Below are 19915 nucleotides of genomic sequence, written 5' to 3' on the forward strand. Positions count from 1 at the left end.
GAACTTTGTTTATTTATCTTGAATAAGTAGTGTTTTGTGGTACATTGATTAATAGTGTGGAGCTCATGGTAATTTGCATCCAGTCACATATATATTGAAATTTGCAGAGGAATGAGGCCACATATATAATATTGAAATTTGCATAACCATAATTTGCATACAGAGCAATGGATAGCCATAAATTGAAATTTGCACAGTCACATATATATTGCCCATGGAGCTCAGCTTCTGTTTGAAACTGAAAAGACCAAGACAAACTGTGGAAAACTGGAGGCAGAAGAATGAGGACTTTGGGCCACCAACCGACTGGGATAAGAGGTGCATCAGAACCACCACAGAGCATAACGTCCTGAAAGATTATGAATAAGGTCACAGATAAGAAGTTACTTTTCAAAGAGAACATGGAAGGTTGATGTTACAGCTTTGCCGAATACAAAAAGTTACTGGTAGTGGTAGTAATACAAGCTGTCGAAATAGAATAGTTTGGTACCATCCATCCGTGTAAATTGCAGAAAGTATGAACTATGGTAATCGCAGTTATCTACATAGAAAATTATAAAAAAAATAATCAGATCATGTCACACCAGATCCATTGCAAGGATTGCAGGGCCCATATTCATAGTTGCAAAAGGAGCACAAAATGGGTTCATTTTCTTGTAAGAGACCCTGAGTGTCTCGATTGTATCATTAAAAACTTGCTTGACAGTCCATAATAACTTGCATCAGGATATGGAAACAGGTTCCATGGATAATTGGAATTCATCAAGATACAACTAAATATTAGTATAGTCAATACTGTGAGCCTGTGAACCTTCAGCCGCCCATTGCAGAACCAATGAGAACCCCACACCTGGTTTTGTCCAACTCAATCCTCAGTTCTTCGGTGAGTCCATCATTTTTTAATGCCTTCTTTCCAGCAATTATCAGATATAGCATAAACTTGTCCATCTGCTTCGCAAGCTTAGGTGCAATACAACAACCAGTAGAATAGGATTTTATCTATCCTGCAATTATCAGTATTAAAGTCCAAATACCAATCACTGCATGGTAACATTTGACCAAATTGTAAAACCAGCCCGAGCACCACTCCTAAAAAGATTGAAGGAGATCATGTGCTCTGTATTACCGTAGGGAAGTTGGAACAGTCAAACCTCTCTATCTCACTTATTCTACTAACACCATCAAGAAGATTGTTGTAAAACACGTCAGGAACATGGCCCAATGGTGTCACTACACTCATGTCAGTGACAACCACCCTCCTTTGTTTGATATCGGGTTTCTTCTTTTCGATAACACTTCTTTCAGCTTGTAAAGCAACAACCATAGCCATTCCTGCAAACCACAACCAATTTGTTCAGACCCATGTCAGGTTGATTGACAAACAAATAGCAACCTGAAGAGGTCTGAACAAACATCCACACTGGACAAAACTAAAGAAATTGTTTGCTTGATGCAAGATGGAGCATGACATATGTGACTCTTAACGCTTGATTTATTTTTAGCTTTTTGTAGTCTTCCAAACCCACCCTTTATATTTTATATTAGCAATGAGAAATAACCATTATATCCCGATTCTCAAGTCAAACTGAAAGAAAATGATGTTGAGGACAACAGTTCACAAGTAGCCACAAGCGAATGCATCCCAAGCAGAAGCAGGCAACCAAAAACCCACACACCTCATCCCTTTGTTCAGCAGCTCCTCCCAGAAGTCACGGTTCCTACAGATGTAAGTGTGAAAAGGGTTGTCTCAGCAAATGCATAAACAAAGAAAAATATAATCATCCACTAAAAACCACACAGGAAGATCTTGTTTTGACAATACTAAAAGTTCAGTTGATAATCAGATTAGAGTCTAGTTTCCTGAGTTCAAACTCCAGTATGATCAAAGTCGGCTTCCTTCAAGCAGCAATGCCATTCCAGCATGATTGAAAAGGTAAAAAACTGAACCGGCGACAGGAAAAATCGACAAAACATGTGGATGCCCACTTGAATCGGATCTATTGCCAGACAAGCAATAGATAAGCACTCGTTCGGATATCTTCATGTATCTAGGCATGAATCAATATGTCAGTGTAATAACCCTCATAAGTAAAAGGTACAACGAGAAATAATATGCATATATCACTGACTATTGAAGGATATATCCATGTAATCCATCTATCACCAAGGCAATAACAGAGCTGTTTATTTGTGTTTCATACCTGGATGGATGGTGATGGAGGATATGGGGCATTCACATCTTTGCCTAACTTAGAATCCATCAGTTCTGAACATTTTGATCTCTTGAGGAAGATGTTAGTTTGGAAGGTCAAGTAGTGCCTAGGAAGAATATCTTTCGATATTTAGGATCAATGCTACAGAGGGACGGGGATATTGATGAAGATGTTAGCCATAGAATCAAAGCAGGGTGGATGAAGTGGCGGCAAGCGTCTGGTGTCCTATGTGACAAAATGGTACCACAGAAGCTAAAAGGCAAGTTTTATAGGACGGCGATTAGACCTGCTATGTTGTATGGTGCAGAATGTTGGCCTACGAAAAGACGACATATTCAACAGCTAAGTGTCGCGAAAATGCGTATGTTGTGTTGGATTTGCGGTCATACAAGAAGGGATCGAGTTCGGAACGATGATATACGTGAGAGATTAGGGGTAGCACCAATTGAAGAAAAGCTTGTCCAACACCGGTTGAGATGGTTTGGACATGTGCAACGGAGACCTCCAGATGCACCGGTGCGTAGTGGAATCCTAAGTCAGGATAGTAACGTGAAGAGAGGCAGAGGAAGACCGAAGTTGACTTAGGTAGAGGTAATAAAAGGAGACTTGAAAGGATGGAATATACCCAAAGACTTAGCCTTAGATAGGAGTGCTTGGAAGACAGCTATTCACGTGCCTGAACCTTGATTGCTTCTGTTGGGTTTCAACTCTAGCCTACCCCAACTTGTTTGGGACTTAAAGGCTTTGTTGTTGTTGTAAAAGTCGGACGTCTACATTTTCAACAATGTATGATTTAATATTAGAAGAATCGATATTCTGCAAAAACAACAAAAGCTAAAATTAGTACAATGTAAAACCAAGAAATAATGCAATATAGTACTAAGCTTAAAAAAAATAACAACTCCAATCCGAATTGAGAGAACACACATGATTTAGCCTATAACAAAAATTTGGACTTCTAGATTAACAATCCATCACTGAAATACATCTAAGGTAACAAAAGATCAGAATATGTATATATAATAATCTTCAATGACATAGAACACATAGAGTCAAACGAACAGCCCTGAAATTAAAGATCTTCCATGTAATCCATCTATCACCAAGGCAATAACAGAGCTGTTTATTTGTGTTTCATACCTGGATGGATGGTGATGGAGGATACGGGGCATTCACATCTTTGTCTAACTTAGAATCCATCAGTTCTGAACATTTTGATCTCTTTTAAAGTCGGCGGCTACATTTTCAACAATGTATGATTTAATATTGGAAGAATCCATATTCTGCAAAACCAACAAAAGCTAAAATTAGTACAATGTAAAACCAAGAAGTAATGCAATATAGTACTAAGCTTCAAAAAAAAAACTCCAATCTGAATAGAGAGAACACACATGATTTAGCCTATAACAAAAATTTGGACTTCTAGATTAACAATCCATCACTGTCTGATGCAACACCGACATGTTCCACTTTAAATTACTGATAAGATTTTCTCTCCTTGTCAATTGCAGGTCAAATTGACTGACACGTCGTTGGGTTTTCAGAATCGGCTGGTTCTATGTTGAAGCCAAGCGGATCTCTTGTCTCGTTCCACTCAAATCATATAGCTTGCTGTGTGTTGATCACATCGCCATATTTTTGTGTCAACACACTCTTTGGCACGCTCGGTGGGACCACAATCGTCATGGTGGTTCACAACATAAGGACATTCTTATGGTACATTATGAAGACTTACCTGATGAGGATAAAAATGTTATTGGTACGGCTATAGAGGAGTTTCAGAACAAATGCTTGTTGTCATATACCAAAACACATGACAATAAAGTTGTTCAGAAATATCCACTGCCGAGAGTTTTGATGCATGGACAGTCAGATATAGACGAAGCTGATGAATGGCGTTTCTTTGTAGAAACTGTCAACAAATCTGTTCATGATGCAATGCTGAATCATAATACAACTTTCTTGAATACATTCCACAATACCATGAAGGAGGTATTTCGTGGATTTCCACTTGATCAAGTTGGACCGGCTTATTACAATATTCCGCATTCGTCGACTCAGGGGACTAATCAAGCTGGTACTAGCCATCAAGAAGCAGCACTAGCTAAGAGTGATGATGCCCAGGCTGACCGAACAAGTTTAAAATCAGATGATTAATTTTGGTACATCAGACCAAATACCACTGTTGGCGCAAAAAATAGCACCATCGGTTCAAATAATTCGTAGAGATACAGATCCTAATGTTTTCAATCTGAGATTTCAAATAGTAAATCAGCAAGGAGCCCGACAGATAGATATTCCACAAGGATATCATTACGGTTCAGATTATAATACCCTTAATATGATGCCAAATCCAGGATATCAAGGCACTCAGAATTTCAATCTGTAGATGGATCAGTAATTGCCAAGAAATTCAAACTCAAATGTTGATAAATTATTGATTCGAGTAACCAAAAGGGCAGACCTTTTCGCACAAACGTCCATATCTAGAGTGGTATGATTTGGTGGCTCTTTCTACGAACTATAGGCTTTCAGAATTTGCTAAGTTCACTGGTCAAGATAGCACAAGTACAATAGAATATGTCAGTCGATATCTTACTCAGTTGGGTGAAGCCTCTGTTGAAGAAGCGCATTGAGTTTGTTTCTTCTCTTTGTCTCTGTCAGGACCAGCTTTCACTTGGTTTTCATCACTAACGGTTAATTCTATTGCCAATTGGAGTGATCTTGAAAAGAAATTTCATACATATTTCTATACTGAGACAGGAGAAAGAAAGACCACATATTTGATAACTATAAAGCAAAGAGCTAATGAATCGTGTGCTGAGTTCCTTCAGAGGTTCCGAGAAACAAGAAACTTATATTTTTTGTTGAATTTGACTGATGATCAACTAGCTGCGTTGGTCATTCATGGAATGTTGCCAACATGGAGAGAAAAGCTGCTTGGGCAATAATTTAATAATTTAGGTCAATTGGCTCAACGGGTGGCAGCACTTAATAGCCAGTTCCAGAATATGCGCAGAGATACCCGATTCTAGAAGAATGCCGCAATCGTTGAAGCTTATAATCTATATTTAGTCGATGATGATGATGAAGAAGAGGAAATTGCCGCAGCTTAATAAAATTGGGGTAAAAAGATAGTAATAATTCCAAATCCTTGGGAAAAAGAAGTTGAAGAAAGTTATGATTTTAATGTTACAAAAGCAGATAAACTTTTTGATTTCTTACTTGAGAAGGGACAGATTAAACTATCTGCCAATCATGTTATATTACCTCCCAATCAGTTGAAGAATAAGAAATTCTGCAAGTACCATAACACTACTTCTCATACTACTAATGATTACAGGATTTTTCGGCAGCATATTCAGAGGGCTATTCAATAAGGGAAGCTTAAATTTGATACAGCTTAGAAAATGAAAGTTGATGATAATCCTTTCCCAAAGGATCAGAACATGGTTGATGCTAAGTTGTTCAAAGGGAAAACTAAAGTTTTTATATCAGGTAGGGCAAGAGAAACTAGAATAGTTGATCCGGAGATACAAATATCGGCTGATGAATATAGAGAAATTAAAAGGCGTCATGACCAACAAAAGAACCGATATGAGCAGGGAGAAACGTCGAGAGATGGTGCGATGAAACCACGTGTTACATCTCAAATTCGGTTGAATAAATGACAACGGCAGAAGGAGAAAGATTATCATCGCTATTTAGAAGAAAAGGAATATCAACATCAACAAGAAAAAGAGAGATATAAAAGAGAACAAGCTGAGTCACATTGGAATTGCCTTTTCTTCATACATTGTTGGAATGAAGGTTTGAGATTGCCTATTAGAAGTAATTGCCCAGAATGTAGTGAACAATATTGGGAGTTCAGACAATCTCAAGTCAATCGCCAATCTATCCAAGATCGAATTAAATATCAACATAATGATGTGGATCGGCGCTTAAAAAATAGAAGCATTCATGATCGGCTTGGAAAGCGAGTTGTTGATCAGAACTAGGCCGATTATGAAGAAGAAGATGATGAAGAGTATGTTTGGCTAGAAGGGCAGTGGCGTCCAGGAGGTTTAACAAGAACTTAGAAGAGAAGAGTACAACACCTAAGGAGCAGAGAATTAGAACGGGCTCAGAAATCTAGTAAACCATAAGTATGGCGTGCTAAACAAATAGCTGATAAGGGTCAGCCATCAGCTAATATTCAAATGGCTTTTCTTTTACCATCTAAATTTAAAGCTCCAGCAGATCAAGAAGTCTATTCGGATTTTGATGAATCAGAGTATGAAGAGATGGCAGCCCAGTTGACATTGATACATCAAGCTATATTTGATAAACCAATTAAGCATCGGCATTTGAAGGCTTTATATGTGAAAGGTTTTGTCGATGGGAAGCCAATGAGTAAAATATTGGTTGATGGAGGTGCCTCTGTTAATCTGATGCCTTATACTACTTTTCACAAGCTTGGTAAAGGACTAGAAGATCTGATTGAGACTAACATGATGCTTAAAGATTTTGGGGGTAATGCATCCAAGACTAAGGGGGTAATAAATGTTGAATTGACAATTGAAAGCAAGACTTTGCTCGCTACATTCTTTGTCATTGATGGAAAGGGTTCATACAGTTTACTCCTTGGTCGTGATTGGATTCATGTCAATTGTTGTTTACCATCGACTATGCATCAATGCTTGATTCAGTGGCATAGAGACAATGTTGAGCTAGTTCATATTGATGATTCTATGAGTATAGCAACAGCTGATCCAATGTATTGGGAATTAGAAGATTTTGAGTGTGTTTCTAGTAAGCGATGGGAAGGAGGCTTCATTAGAATCAATGATGAAGGCCAACAACCGATCTAAGCAGTCGACTCTAAAAGTTTGTTTTAATGGATAATCCAATAGATGGTATAGATGGTAAACTAGGACATGGCTTTACGTCGGCCGATGAGTTAGAAGAAATAAATATTGGTCCTAGAGATAGGCCTAGGCCGACGTATGTAAGTGCTAAATTGGATCCTAAGTATAAACAAAAATTGATAGATTTGTTAAAGGAATTTAAAGATTGTTAAACCTGGATATCAGCCATTTAAACAAGCTCCAAGGAGATTTAATCCAAATGTTCTTGATGATATTAATGAGACTAAAAGACTACTAGAAGCAAAATTTATCCGACCTTACCGATATGCAGAGTGGATATCGAGTGTAGTTCCTGTGTATAAGAAAAATATGAAGTTGAGAGTCTGTATTGATTTTAGAGATTTATGAAAGTGCAATCAAGCCTTAATTGTGGGTTTTGGTGATAATAACAATGCAATTAGAGAACTAATGAGATTTATCAAGATGACAAGCAGGAAATTTATATTCGAGGATGCTACACGGAACGGAGGAGTCCACAATTACAAATGTAGATGGCTTCAAACTCAAAGGAGGTTTATTCTTTTATATATTGCATTTGAGTATAGGAAAAGCCATACTATAAAGGGGGGCACAATGCTTAAGCTAATATGTGCTACCAAGTGCTCAAACAACCACAAGCATCTTCAGATTCATAGCCAAGATAGTCTACACTTCACTATTACCCTTGTCTTGCATGGTGCGAGCTCTGACTCGCCCGATCCCTTGGGTGTGAGCTCCGGCTCGCCTGACCCCTTGGGTGCAGGTTCTAGCTCACCCAACCCTTTGGTCGTGGGCTCTATCTCGCCCAACCCCAAGGTCGTAGGCTCTGGCTCGCCCAACCCTTTGGTCGCGGGCTCTGTCTCGCCCGACACCAAGGTCGCGGGCTCTGTCTCGCCTGACCCTTTGGTCGTGGGCTCTATCTCGCTCGACCCTAAGGTCACAGGCTCTGGATCGCCCGACCCTTTGGTCATGGGCTCCGTCTTGCCCGACCCCAAGGTCACGGGCACCGGCTTGCCTGACCCTTTGGTCACGTCCTCATCTCACCTGACCTATTGGGTGCAGTGTTCATTGAGGGCTAGGGGTATATATACCTTTCTCTTTCCTCACCAATGGCTATCTATGATTTGAAGTGATCGTTGGGGGCTGGGGGGTATATATACATTTCCCCTTCCTTTCCAATGGTAACCAACCGACTCTCTTGTTCCTCACTTCAGCACACCAAAACAGAGCAGGAGCTCTCTCTCTCTCACTCCATTATTGACCTCAAGCCCCCATGCAAATGCATTGATTTTCCCATCAATCCTTGAGGGAAAAGGGTCCAAAACTCGAATAGAGAGCAACTCCATTGATTCCTAAACTCTAAAGAGCACTTGGTTCACGTCTTAGCCAGCGGTTGTGTTTGTTACTCTTGGAGCTTGGCTCCTAGCCAGCTAGAGCATCGCCCGGTGAGCTTGCCAAGTTTGTGGCAGCATCAGGAGGTTTGTAACCACCTCTTGCAGTGATTAAAATTACCCCTCATCTCAAGAGTTCACTCTCTTGACTTGAGAATGAGGTAGGGTTGCAAATCCCTAAGCCTTAGTGGTATACCTCAACAACGTGGACATAGGCAAGCCTTGGTGACGAGCTAAACCACGGGATAAATCCTTGTGTCATCTTGTGCTTGTGTTGCTACACTTGTGTTCTTGTTGTTGTTGAGGTGATCTCTAGAGTTTGAGGCCGATCTACTTGTGTGTGGTGTTCCCACCACTTTCAGCTATCAGTCTGTGATCTACTACTCTGCAAGAAGTTAAGAAATTTACCCAATCTAAATTTCATTGGGTAGATTTTGAACTGTGAACTAATATCTCTTGCAGGTGCGGCAGTGCTGCGCTCACAGAGCAGCAATGCCACGGGTGAATTTGACTTTGGTTTAAGTTTAATTTTTACTAGCCTATTCACCTCCCCTCTAGGCATTCCAGTGATCCTACAAGTGGTATTAGAACCAGGTTACCTCATGTGTGCTTCGCCGCATGAGGTATAGAGCCTAGGGGAGGATTCGGTGTTGTGAAGCCCATCAACGTCCATTCGGAGGACGTTGGGCTGCATGACACTGACAGCAGTGAGCTTAGTGCCTCTACAGCGAGCAACTCCACTCTCCCGTAGCTAGAGGCAACCGATGCCCAAAAAGCTCAAAATGAAGAAGAAAGAAAGAAGAAGAAAGGTAGCTAGAAAAGAGAAAAGAGAAGCAAGAGAGAAGAAGAAGGAGTAGCAGTGGTTAGAAGAGAAGAAAGCAAGAAAAGAAGAAAGAAGACTTAAGAGAGAAGCTAGAAAAAAAGGAGAGAAGCAAGAAAGAAGAAGGAACAAGAGGCAAAAGCCTCCAATTCATCTTCAAGTGAGCTATCTAGCAGCTCCGAAGATGGTGATGGTGATGAGTCCTACCAAGTGCATAGCAAGAAGGACAAAAAAGGAAAGCGCAAGAAGAATGACGATAACAAATATGCCGCCGTATCCTTTAACTATTCTTCTATGTCTATGACTAACCATGATCGCAAGTCTTTCATCAATGTGCCCGCGGGCAAGTTACCTCATTTCTATGGGACTAACTTTGCCAAGTGGAAGCACTTGATGAGAGCCTATCTTATAGGTCTTCATCTCGGCATTTGGGAGGTTGTTTGCAATGGATTTGAGCCACCAGTTGATCCCAAGAATCCAACCATGGAAGAAATGAGAATCATCCACCTCAACGGTCAAGCCACTAGTGTGCTACTCAGTGCCTTGGATGGTGATGAGTACAATAGAGTGATTGGTGTGGATGTTGCGAAGCAAATTTGGGATACTTTGCATCTTGCACATGAAGCAGTTGACAAAGTGAGAAAGGCAAGAATTGATTTGTTGATGTCCAAGCTCAACCGATTTGTTATCTTGGATGGAGAAGGGCCACAAGAGATGTTTGATAGGTTGATGACCATGGTGGGCAAGATTAGAGGCTATGGTTGTGATGAGCTAGATGATCACAAAGTTGTCAAAATTATGTTGGAAGCTTATTCACCAAGAAATGAGACCGTAGTAACTCTAATTAGAGACAAGAAGAAGTTTGAGTACTTCACACCAAATGATGTGCTTGGGAGGATCTTAACCTTTGACATGCAAAGAGAAGAGACAAATGAGAGGAAGAAGCTTAGAGAATTGCAAGCAAAGCTAGAAGGCATCAAGATCAACAAGGATGTAGCTCTCAAGGCCAACAAATCAAGCAAGCAAGGCTCAACAAGCAAGTCCAAGACCAACAAGCAAGCTTCAATTAGCAAGTCCAAAGCAATCAAGCAAGTTCAAAAAAGAGTAGAGACCACCTCATCCTCTAGTGAGAGTGAACATGATGATGACCAATACGAGAAAGTGGATGATGTTGCTCCCTTTATGAGGAGGTATCACAAGGGGCTAAAGAAGCAAGGCTACAAGGTAGTGAAGAGAAGCTTCCCAAACAAGAAAAAGAGGACATGCTATAATTGTGGAAGCACCGTTCACTTCATTGCCAAGTGTCCATATGAGATCAAGGACAACAAATACAAGCAGGACAAGAAAGAGGAGAAGGCCGACCATAGAAAGAGCAAGAAAAACATGGGAGAAGCTCACATTGGGCATGAATGGGATTCATCTATTGAAAGCTCAAGTGAAGAAGATGAGAAAGTTGCAACCATTGCTATCCATGAGCCATCTTCTTCACTAAGACTCTTCACCAACATGTCCGATGATGACTACTACTCCTCTCACATTTGTCTTATGGCAAAGGGTGAGAAGGAAAAATCTAAATCCAAGGCCAAAGCTCCTCCACCTCCACCTCCACCTCCTAGTGATATCTCTAGTACTGATATTAGTGATAGCTCTAGTGATGATGAATCTAGTGATGAAGAAATAAATATGATAACTAAAATTTTGGATGGAAAGACTAAATTATTCATCACTAAGATAATAGAGGATCTAGAGAGTGTCCAAGTCGAGCTAGAATCTAGAGAGGAAACTCTTATCCAACAAGAGGATCTCTACATTGCTAGCAAGGAAGCTCTTGCATTAGAGAGAAGTGAGGTGGAATCCTTACGCAAGGTCTTGACCAAAGAACAAGGGGATCATGCTATCACAAAGAAAGAAAATATTGCTCTCAAGAAAAAGTATTGTGACTTAGATGAAAAGCACAAAGAACTTGAGCTACAATATAATATTCTTTGGGATAGCAACTCACATCCCTCTAAGGCAAAGGATGCCTCTACTACCTCCACTAGTCAAGGGTGTGGAAAATGTTATAATATTGATTTAAATGCTTATTCCACTAACCTTGCAAACATGGTGGCAATGAGAAAAGAAATTGCTAGACTCAATGGGATCATTGGCAAGGGCTGCTTGAGTGGTAAGGCTCAAGTAAGTGACAAGAAGGCAAATAATTCAAAAGTGCCTCAATTCAAGCAAGGAAGACACCCCTCAATCAAGCATGGGCTTGGGCACACTGTAGGAGCCAAGACAAATGGAAGAAAGATCATAAATGGCTATGAGTGTGTCAAGTTTGAGAGAAAGGAAAGAGTTGGTACCGATCAGCCTGCATAGACAGCGGCAGTGCCGTAGTCTAGAGTGGCAGTGTTGTAGTGAAGGCTGGCTGTGCCGCTGCCCGCAAAAAGGGGAAGACTACCAATTCTACTCCTAATCAAACTAAGCCCAAGAAGAAGGTGTTCCAGCAAAAATAGGTTCGGCAGAAGCCAAAGGAATCAGTGTGGGGCTCTATAAACAAGTATGCATACCAACCAAAGTTTCAACCACCTCGACAAAGCTTGACTTCATGTTTTGTTTTAAGGAACAACAACAGTGGAAAAGTGGTTGCCAAATATGTTGGAAAGGAAGCCAACACATATAGGAATACTTCTATTTGGGTTCCTAAATTTCTTGTGACTAACATGCAAGGCCCCAAGTCAAATTGGGGACCTAAATCAAGCAATTAAATCTGTTTCGCAGGCATACTCCTCTGGTGGATCAAGTTGGGTGCTTGATAGTGGATGTACAAATCATATGACCGGAGAAAAGAGTATGTTCTCATCATATACCCCGAAGATGGACTCAAATGAAAATATTCTCTTTGGAGACAACTCTAAGGGGGATGTGATTGGTCTCTATAAAGTTTCTATAACCCTTAAGCATTCAATTACAAATGTCTTACATGTTGATTCGTTAGGTTACAATTTGTTGTCCGGCTCTCAATTATGCGAGATGGGCTTTAGTTGTCTCTTTATGGATAAGGGTGTGGAAGTCTTTAGAAGGGAGGATTCCTCTATTATCTTTATGGGTCATTTAAAGAACAAGCTTTACCTAGTTGATTTCAACAAAAATAAAGCTAATCTTGAGACTTGTTTAGTGGCAAAATCTAGCATGGGGTGGCTTTGGCATCGCCGACTAGCCCATATTGGGATGAGGAACTTGGCCAAACTTCAAAAGGATGAACACATCCTTGGGCTAACAAATATTCACTTTGAGAAAGATAGGATATGTAGCACTTGTTAAGCTGGAAAGCAAGTTGGCGTACCTCACCCACCAAAGAGCATCATGACCACGATGCAACCATTGGAGCTCATGCACATGGATCTCTTTGGACCGGTCGCCTACCTAAATATCAGGGGTAACAAATATGGTCTTGTTATTATTGATGATTATTCCCATTTCACTTGGGTATTTTTCTTGTTTGATAAGTGTCAAGTTAGAGACAAAGTGAAGACTTTTGTTAGAAGAGCTCAAAAGGAGTTCAGTCTCCCCATCAACAAAATCAGAAGCGACAATGGGACCGAATTCAAGAACACCCAAGTTGAGGAGTTTCTTGATGAAGAAGGCATCAAGCATGAGTTCTCAACTCCATACACCCCTCAACAAAATGGTGTAGTAGAGAGGAAGAATCATACACTAATTGACATGGCAAGGACAATGCTAGATGAGTACAAGACACGGACCTCTTTTGGTGCGAAGCCGTCAACACCGCTTGCCATGCCATCAACTGCCTCTACCTACACAAGAAGTTTAAGAAAACTTCATATGAGCTTCTAACAGGTACCAAACCAAAGGTGTCCTACTTTAGAGTGTTTGGGTGCAAGTGCTTCATACTTAATAAGAAACCCAAAACCTCTAAGTTTGCACCTAAAGTTGATGAAGGTTTTCTTCTTGGTTATGGATCAAATGAGCATGCCTATCGTATTTTCAACAAAACCTCCGGGAGAGTTGAAATAGCGGTAGACGTGACATTTGATGAATCTAATGGCTCTCAAGTGGAGCAAGTTAATTCAAGTGTTGTAGAAAAGGAGGATCCACCATGTGAAGTAATCAAGCAATTGGCTATTGGTGATATAAGACCATAAGAAGACAAAGTCACTGAAGTGGAGGTTACTCAAGTTGCTGATAAACAAAGTTTTGCTGACATACCTAATGCTGAGGGGGAGTTGACCCCTACTGCAAATCAGCAGAGTGACAGTGCCGCACATAAGAGCGACAGTGCCGCACTCCCTCTGACAGTAGCAGCAAGTCCAACTCCGATTAAAGGATAGAACCTACAACCTATATTCGAGCAAGAAGATAATTAAGATCCAGAAGATGGACATGAGGCCATTGATCATCCAAGGCTAAGGCAAACAATACAATGGGATCATCCCATTGACAACATCCTTGGGAGTCTTCGAAAGGGGGTAACAACTCATTCACATTTAGCAAACTTTTGCCAATATTACTCGTTTGTTTCCTCTTTAGAACCTCTGAAGGTTGAGCAAGCACTTGGTGATCCAGATTGGGTAATGGCCATGCAAGATGAGCTCAACAATTTTAAAAGAAATCAAGTGTGGACCTTGGTGGGGAGACCCAACACCAACATTATTGGCACCAAGTGGGTCTTCCACAACAAGCAAGATGAGAATGGCATGGTGATAAGAAACAAGGCAAGATTGGTTGCTCATGTTTCACTCAAGTAGAGGGCTTGGACTTTGAGGAAACATATGCATCAGTGGTAAGACTTGAAGCAATCTAAATGCTTCTAGCCTATGCCGCTCATCACAATTTCAAGCTATATCAAATGGATGTGAAGAGTGCATTCCTCAACGGCCCTATTCAAGAACTTGTCTATATTGAGTAACCACAGGGTTTTAAGGATCCCAAGTTCCCCAACCACGTCTACAAACTCCAAAAGACGCTCTATGGGCTTAAGCAAGCACCAAGAGCATGGTATGAATGCCTTAAGGAATTCTTTCTTAAATAAGGCTTTGAAATAGGCAAAGCTAACCCTACCCTTTTCACTCACAAAGTTGGTAAAGATATATTTGTGTGCCAAATATATGTCGATGACATAATATTTGGTAGTACTAATCATACTTTTTTGTGAGGAATTTAGTAGGATTATGACGAAGAGGCTTGAGATGTCCATGATGGGTGAGTTGAAGTTCTTCCTTGGATTTCAAATCAAGCAAGTGAAGGATGGAACTTTTATTAGTCAAACGTAGTACACCCATGATATGCTCAAGAAGTTTGACATGGTGAATGCCAAGCCTATCAAAACTCCCATGCCAACCAATGGACATCTTGATCTCAACATTGAAGGGAAAGCCGTGGATACCAAGGTATATCGTTTCATGATCGGCTCTCTACTTTATTTGTGCACATCTAGGCCCAATATTATGCTTAGTGTGTGCATGTGTGCTAGATTTCAAGATAACCCAAAAGAGTGTCACTTGGTGGCCGTTAAGAGAATCTTGAGATATTTAGTACACACTCCTAACCTTGGTTTGTGGTATCCTAAGGGATCTAAGTTTGATCTACTTGGGTATTCAGATTCCGATTACGCCGGTTGCAAAGTAGATCGAAAAAGCACTTCGGGGACATGTCAATTCCTTGGACGATCCCTAGTGTCTTGGAGTTCTATAAAGCAAAATTGTGTAGCCCTTTCCACTGCTGAGGCCGAGTATGTTGCGGCCGGTGCATGTTGTGCCCAACTACTTTGGATGAGGCAAACTCTTCATGATTTTATATGTCATTTCACCAAAATCCCATTATTATGTGACAATGAGAGTGTCATTAAGCTTGCAAACAATCCCGTAAGCCACTCTAGAACCAAGCACATAGACATTCGACATTATTTCTTGAGAGACTACGAAACCAAAGGAGATATCAAAATTCGTCATGTGAGCACCGAAAAGCAACTAGCCGATATGTTCACAAAACCCCTCGACGAGTCAAGGTTTTGTGCTTTACATGGTGAGCTAAATATACTTGATTCTCGTAATGTGGTTTGAATTTTAGCATGCTTCTGTTTGATAAACCAGTATCTAGGCAAAAGAGTTGAAAATTTTCATATTGTGCATGAAAATGATTTATAAAAGGTAACTTATGTATTATGATCATGGTCTGTATTGATTATTTGTTTTTGGTCATTGTATATAGGTGATATGTATCCATATCTTATACAGAGAGAGTCATATAGATCATAGCTCACTCCCACTATTTTGGGAAGTGCGGCAGTGTCACGCCTGCCGTGCGGCAATGCCGCTCTACGGCAGTGCCGGGCTAGGCATACGGCAGTTGATGTAGGCAAGGCCCGATCTTTTGAAAGGTATGATAGTGTCAATTGGTGGAGACTCGACATTCATGATCTAGGCTTTGAACCAAGACTGATTGGGACCCCCGCAATCGTTACACCACTGCTCCGTTGGTTATCAACCACGCGAACGTGATTGACCTCGCCGAGAAGGCTTTCCTGCAAGCGAATCGAGAACATAAGCAAGAACGGGATGAACACAATCTGAAATTGCAAATAAATATGAGGCTTATGATAATGAGAAAGGAGTTCAAGTCTTTATTCAAAAGGACTAATTGCCATAGGCGAACAAGATCAAGAACTGGGGCCCTAGTTCACAGCAAGCAGCCTTGGCGGCACAGTTGCAGTAAAACGATGTTTGTTTCATGAGGAAATCAAGAACTAAACAAAACTCAAACCCTAAGGAAAGAAATGGCTGCTATTTATAGAGTCTTGGGCGTCACACCCTGGACATGCCCCCTATTGGGCCCAAACATGATACACGGTCCAACGGACCAAAAGACGGTGTCGCAGCACCCTAGTAGATTCTAGACGCTAACTTGTTTTGACGATTCCTGTTGATTCTAAAGGGCTTTTGATGTGAGACCACTTGGATTGGCTTCCTTATCAAATTAGCTTTCCAACCATATGTGAATCATCAAAAACGGAGTCCGGATGTATCCTGGGTGACCAGTTTAATGTAGACTGGTCCTGGAGGCCGAGGCAGACTCGAACTTGAACCGAATTAGCCTCGGGCCTCCTTCTTGACTTGGACACCCTTGCTGGCTTCCTACCCCTCCATACCATGCACCAAACATGGTCATATGCATGGGTGTCATGTCCTCATCATCCTCCCCTTCTTGATGAAAAGCCGTCCTCGACGTCGATTGTGCTTGAAACTGATCCTGCACAACACAAAGGAGAACGGGGTTGCAAAGACAAAGGGAACTAAAATAATTGTGAGAAGGAACGTGACCATGTTTCCAAGTTTCTAGCATGTCATCTCGCATAAAAATTTTAGCAAGCATGAAGACTCCATGATCCGAATGCACACGATGTATGTCAACACTATCCTGCAAAAGATTAGAACTAACCAAAGACAATGCAGGAATAAATGGTAACAAACATAGGTAGCAACCAACAATGCTCCCCTTCTTGGAAGTGAACTTGTTTCTTTGAGGAACATGAGAAAATGTTTGTATTATTATGGCTGCCCTCTAAACGATCATAATCTTGTACAACAAAAGAAAAATTCATATTACTACGAATGTATACTCGATGTATCATATATTGTCCCTTGTTGTTATATTTGCCAATAACATGATATGTGTGTTTAGAAAATCAAGGCAAATCAGCATATTTAAAAAGGCTCTCCTCCAAACAATCTAGGTTACACAAAACATCAAATTCAATGTAACCCAAAGTATGTAAAGAAGACAACAGTTTGAACTCATCAGTTTTAGTAGCAATATGAATAACATGTTTATTTTCAGCACAAGTGATTGGTTCCAAAACATGTAAAACTGAAGCATCATCAACCAATTCATCTTTATCACAGGGAACATCAAGCAAATTATCATGGGACAAAGATAAATCAAGAGAGGGTTCCACTAACAATTGCTCTATGATAGCATGGTTTGTGGAAAAATTTAGTATATTAAAACAATTCTCACCTTCCATGAGTGTAGCACCATGGGCATTACCTGTGTTCTCAGCAGGAGTAATAGGTGCATTATGAAGTGATGGTTCTGAATTTACATATGAGGTTGTGAGCTCCTCACTTTCTTCCATGTCATCCTCTCACTTATGTACATTATCCTGTAGAAGGTTAGTCATAGCAAGAGGAATAACAATAGACTCTTCCTCTAAATGGTGCACCTTAGCATATGAGGTCAAAACAGGAGGTGGATTAATAAAGGTTTCTCGCATAAGGAGTTTCATATCATTCCAAGTTTGAGGTTTATCAGAAGGATCTAAAGACTCCCACCAAGATAAAGCAGAATATCGCAAAACACTAGCTGCATTTTTTACCTTCCTCCTTGGACACATAAAGCGAGTAGTAAATATGTTATCTATGACAATTTCCCACTCCATGTACTCATCAGCACCTATACCATCATAAGTCGGTGGATACGAACAACCTGTCATTGTTAGAAGACAGCAAAAGACAACACAAAAGTATTATCCCTATCAACTACTTAGGTTGTGGACAAAGAAAATCAAGGCACTCAACTCTCAAGCGTCTTACCACGGTCTTACAAGTGTTCTTACCAAAGCAACAGGCGGTGCAATCGGTCGGTGACTGTGATACCGTTGTAGCTTGAGTGTAACAGTTGCAAGGCGAACCTGTACTTGATTAGAAGAAGGTGGAGCTTGGATAGGCACAATATAGTAGCAAGGAATAGCAATAATTTAATTAAGAAATTGCAAGATTGAAAAGTAGTCCCACACTAGTCTATGTCGCTGGCCTAAACTCGTCCTAGACCTAGTTCAAGCAAGCAATACAATACAACTCAGCACAAGGACTCAAAAGGATGCAAGCACTTCTGAACTTTTTTTACTTTCTTTTTCTTTCCTTCTTTATTTTTTCTCTCTTTTTTAGGTGCGGCTTTTTTTCCTTCTTTTGGTTTTTGCACCTCTTTGCCTTTAACTCTTTCTTTTTTTACTCAGAAAAGTGCTGCAAAAATAATTGTAAATAAAAATATCAAGAAGCTACACTGTAGCGTGATCTAAACTCTTGGCCAACAAAGCAATATCAGCAGTAGGACTGCCTAGGCGTGGACACCCTGACATGAACTTTCCTTTTGGATTAGCGCAAGGAAAAACCAAAGAGATGCCCAACAAGGATCACAACTAACCAACAGTAGAAAATCTTGTGTACATATTATTTCCAAAGGAGGCTATAACTGCCAATTAATGCTTTCCTTTCTTTCTAACTGTGCACAAGAATAATCCACCAGCTGCAACCATGGAGATTAGATGAGATATCCTTTTTAAACGTGGAAATAAGGACCAGGATAAAGATTTGTACTATATGTCTCTCTCAACTTGACTTATTCTTTTCCGTCAATTTGCTCAAATAACAACCAACAGGGATGCAAGATTTGGCAAAAAGGAACAAACTATCACTACACTGGAAGACAAGACTTGACACTAGACCAAGAACAAGATTAGAACACAACGAACACTAAGACGTGGTGAGGGACGACCGTTCAATAAAGCAAACTGAAATTAAAAAAATTACAAAGGCACAACGAGGCTATAGGACAGTGAATATGTGGCGGTGTATTTTTTTTGGCTTTTTGTGAACTATAGGTAATGCAAAAATAGTAACAATCTAAAGGGAAAAACAAAGTTATACCTAACGGGCATCAAGGTCTCTGATACCACTTGATGTAGACAAGGCCCGATCTTTCGAATGGTATGATAGCGTCGATTGGTGGAGACTTGACGTTCATGATCTAGGCTTTGAACCAAGACTGATTCGGACCCCCACAACTGTTACACCACTGCTCCGTTGGTTATCAACCACGCGAACGTGATTGACCTCACCGAGGAGGCTTTCCTGCAAGTGAATCGAGAACACAAGCAAGAACGGGATGAACGCAATCTAAAATTGCAAATAAATTTGAAGCTTATGATAATGAGAAAGGAGTTCAAGTCTTTATTCGAAAGGACTAATCGCTATAGACGAACAAGATCAAGAACTAGGGCCCTGGTTCACAGCAAGCAGCCTTGACGGCACAGTTGCAGCAAAACGATGTCTGTTTCACGAGGAAATCAAGAACTTAACAAAACCCAAACCCTAAGGAGAGCGACGGCTGCTATTTATAGAGTCTTAGGCATCACCCCCCTAGACACACCCCTAATGGGCCCAAACACGATACACGGTCCAACGGACCAAAAGACGGTGTTGCAGCACCCTAGCAGATTTTGGAAGCTGACTTGTTTTGATGATTCCCATTGATTCCAAATGACTTTTGATGTGAGACCACTTGCATTAACTTCTTTATCAAATTAGATTTCCAACCATATGTGGATTGTCAAAAATAGAGTCCAGATGCATCCTGGGTGACCAGTTTAATGTAGACTTGTCCTGGAGGCCGAGGCAGACTCAAACTTGAGTTGCTTTGGGCCTCCACCCCGGGGACTCGAACTGAATTAGCCTCGGGCCTCCTTCTTGACTTGTACACCCTTGCTGGCTTCCTACCCCTCCATACCATGCACCAAACATGGTCATATGCATGGGTGTCATGTCC

At 40.7% G+C, this 19915-nt stretch overlaps 1 pseudogene; it reads right to left on the bottom strand.

Moving 5' to 3' along the window:
* Nucleotides 1-323: 323 nt before the first annotated feature.
* LOC136518359 (3-oxoacyl-[acyl-carrier-protein] synthase II, chloroplastic-like) lies at nucleotides 324-1330 on the bottom strand (annotated as a pseudogene).
* Between the last annotated feature and the right edge of the window lie 18585 nt (nucleotides 1331-19915).

Source organism: Miscanthus floridulus, chromosome 17, assembly GCF_019320115.1.
Source record: "Miscanthus floridulus cultivar M001 chromosome 17, ASM1932011v1, whole genome shotgun sequence".
NCBI classification, from domain to species: domain Eukaryota; kingdom Viridiplantae; phylum Streptophyta; class Magnoliopsida; order Poales; family Poaceae; genus Miscanthus; species Miscanthus floridulus.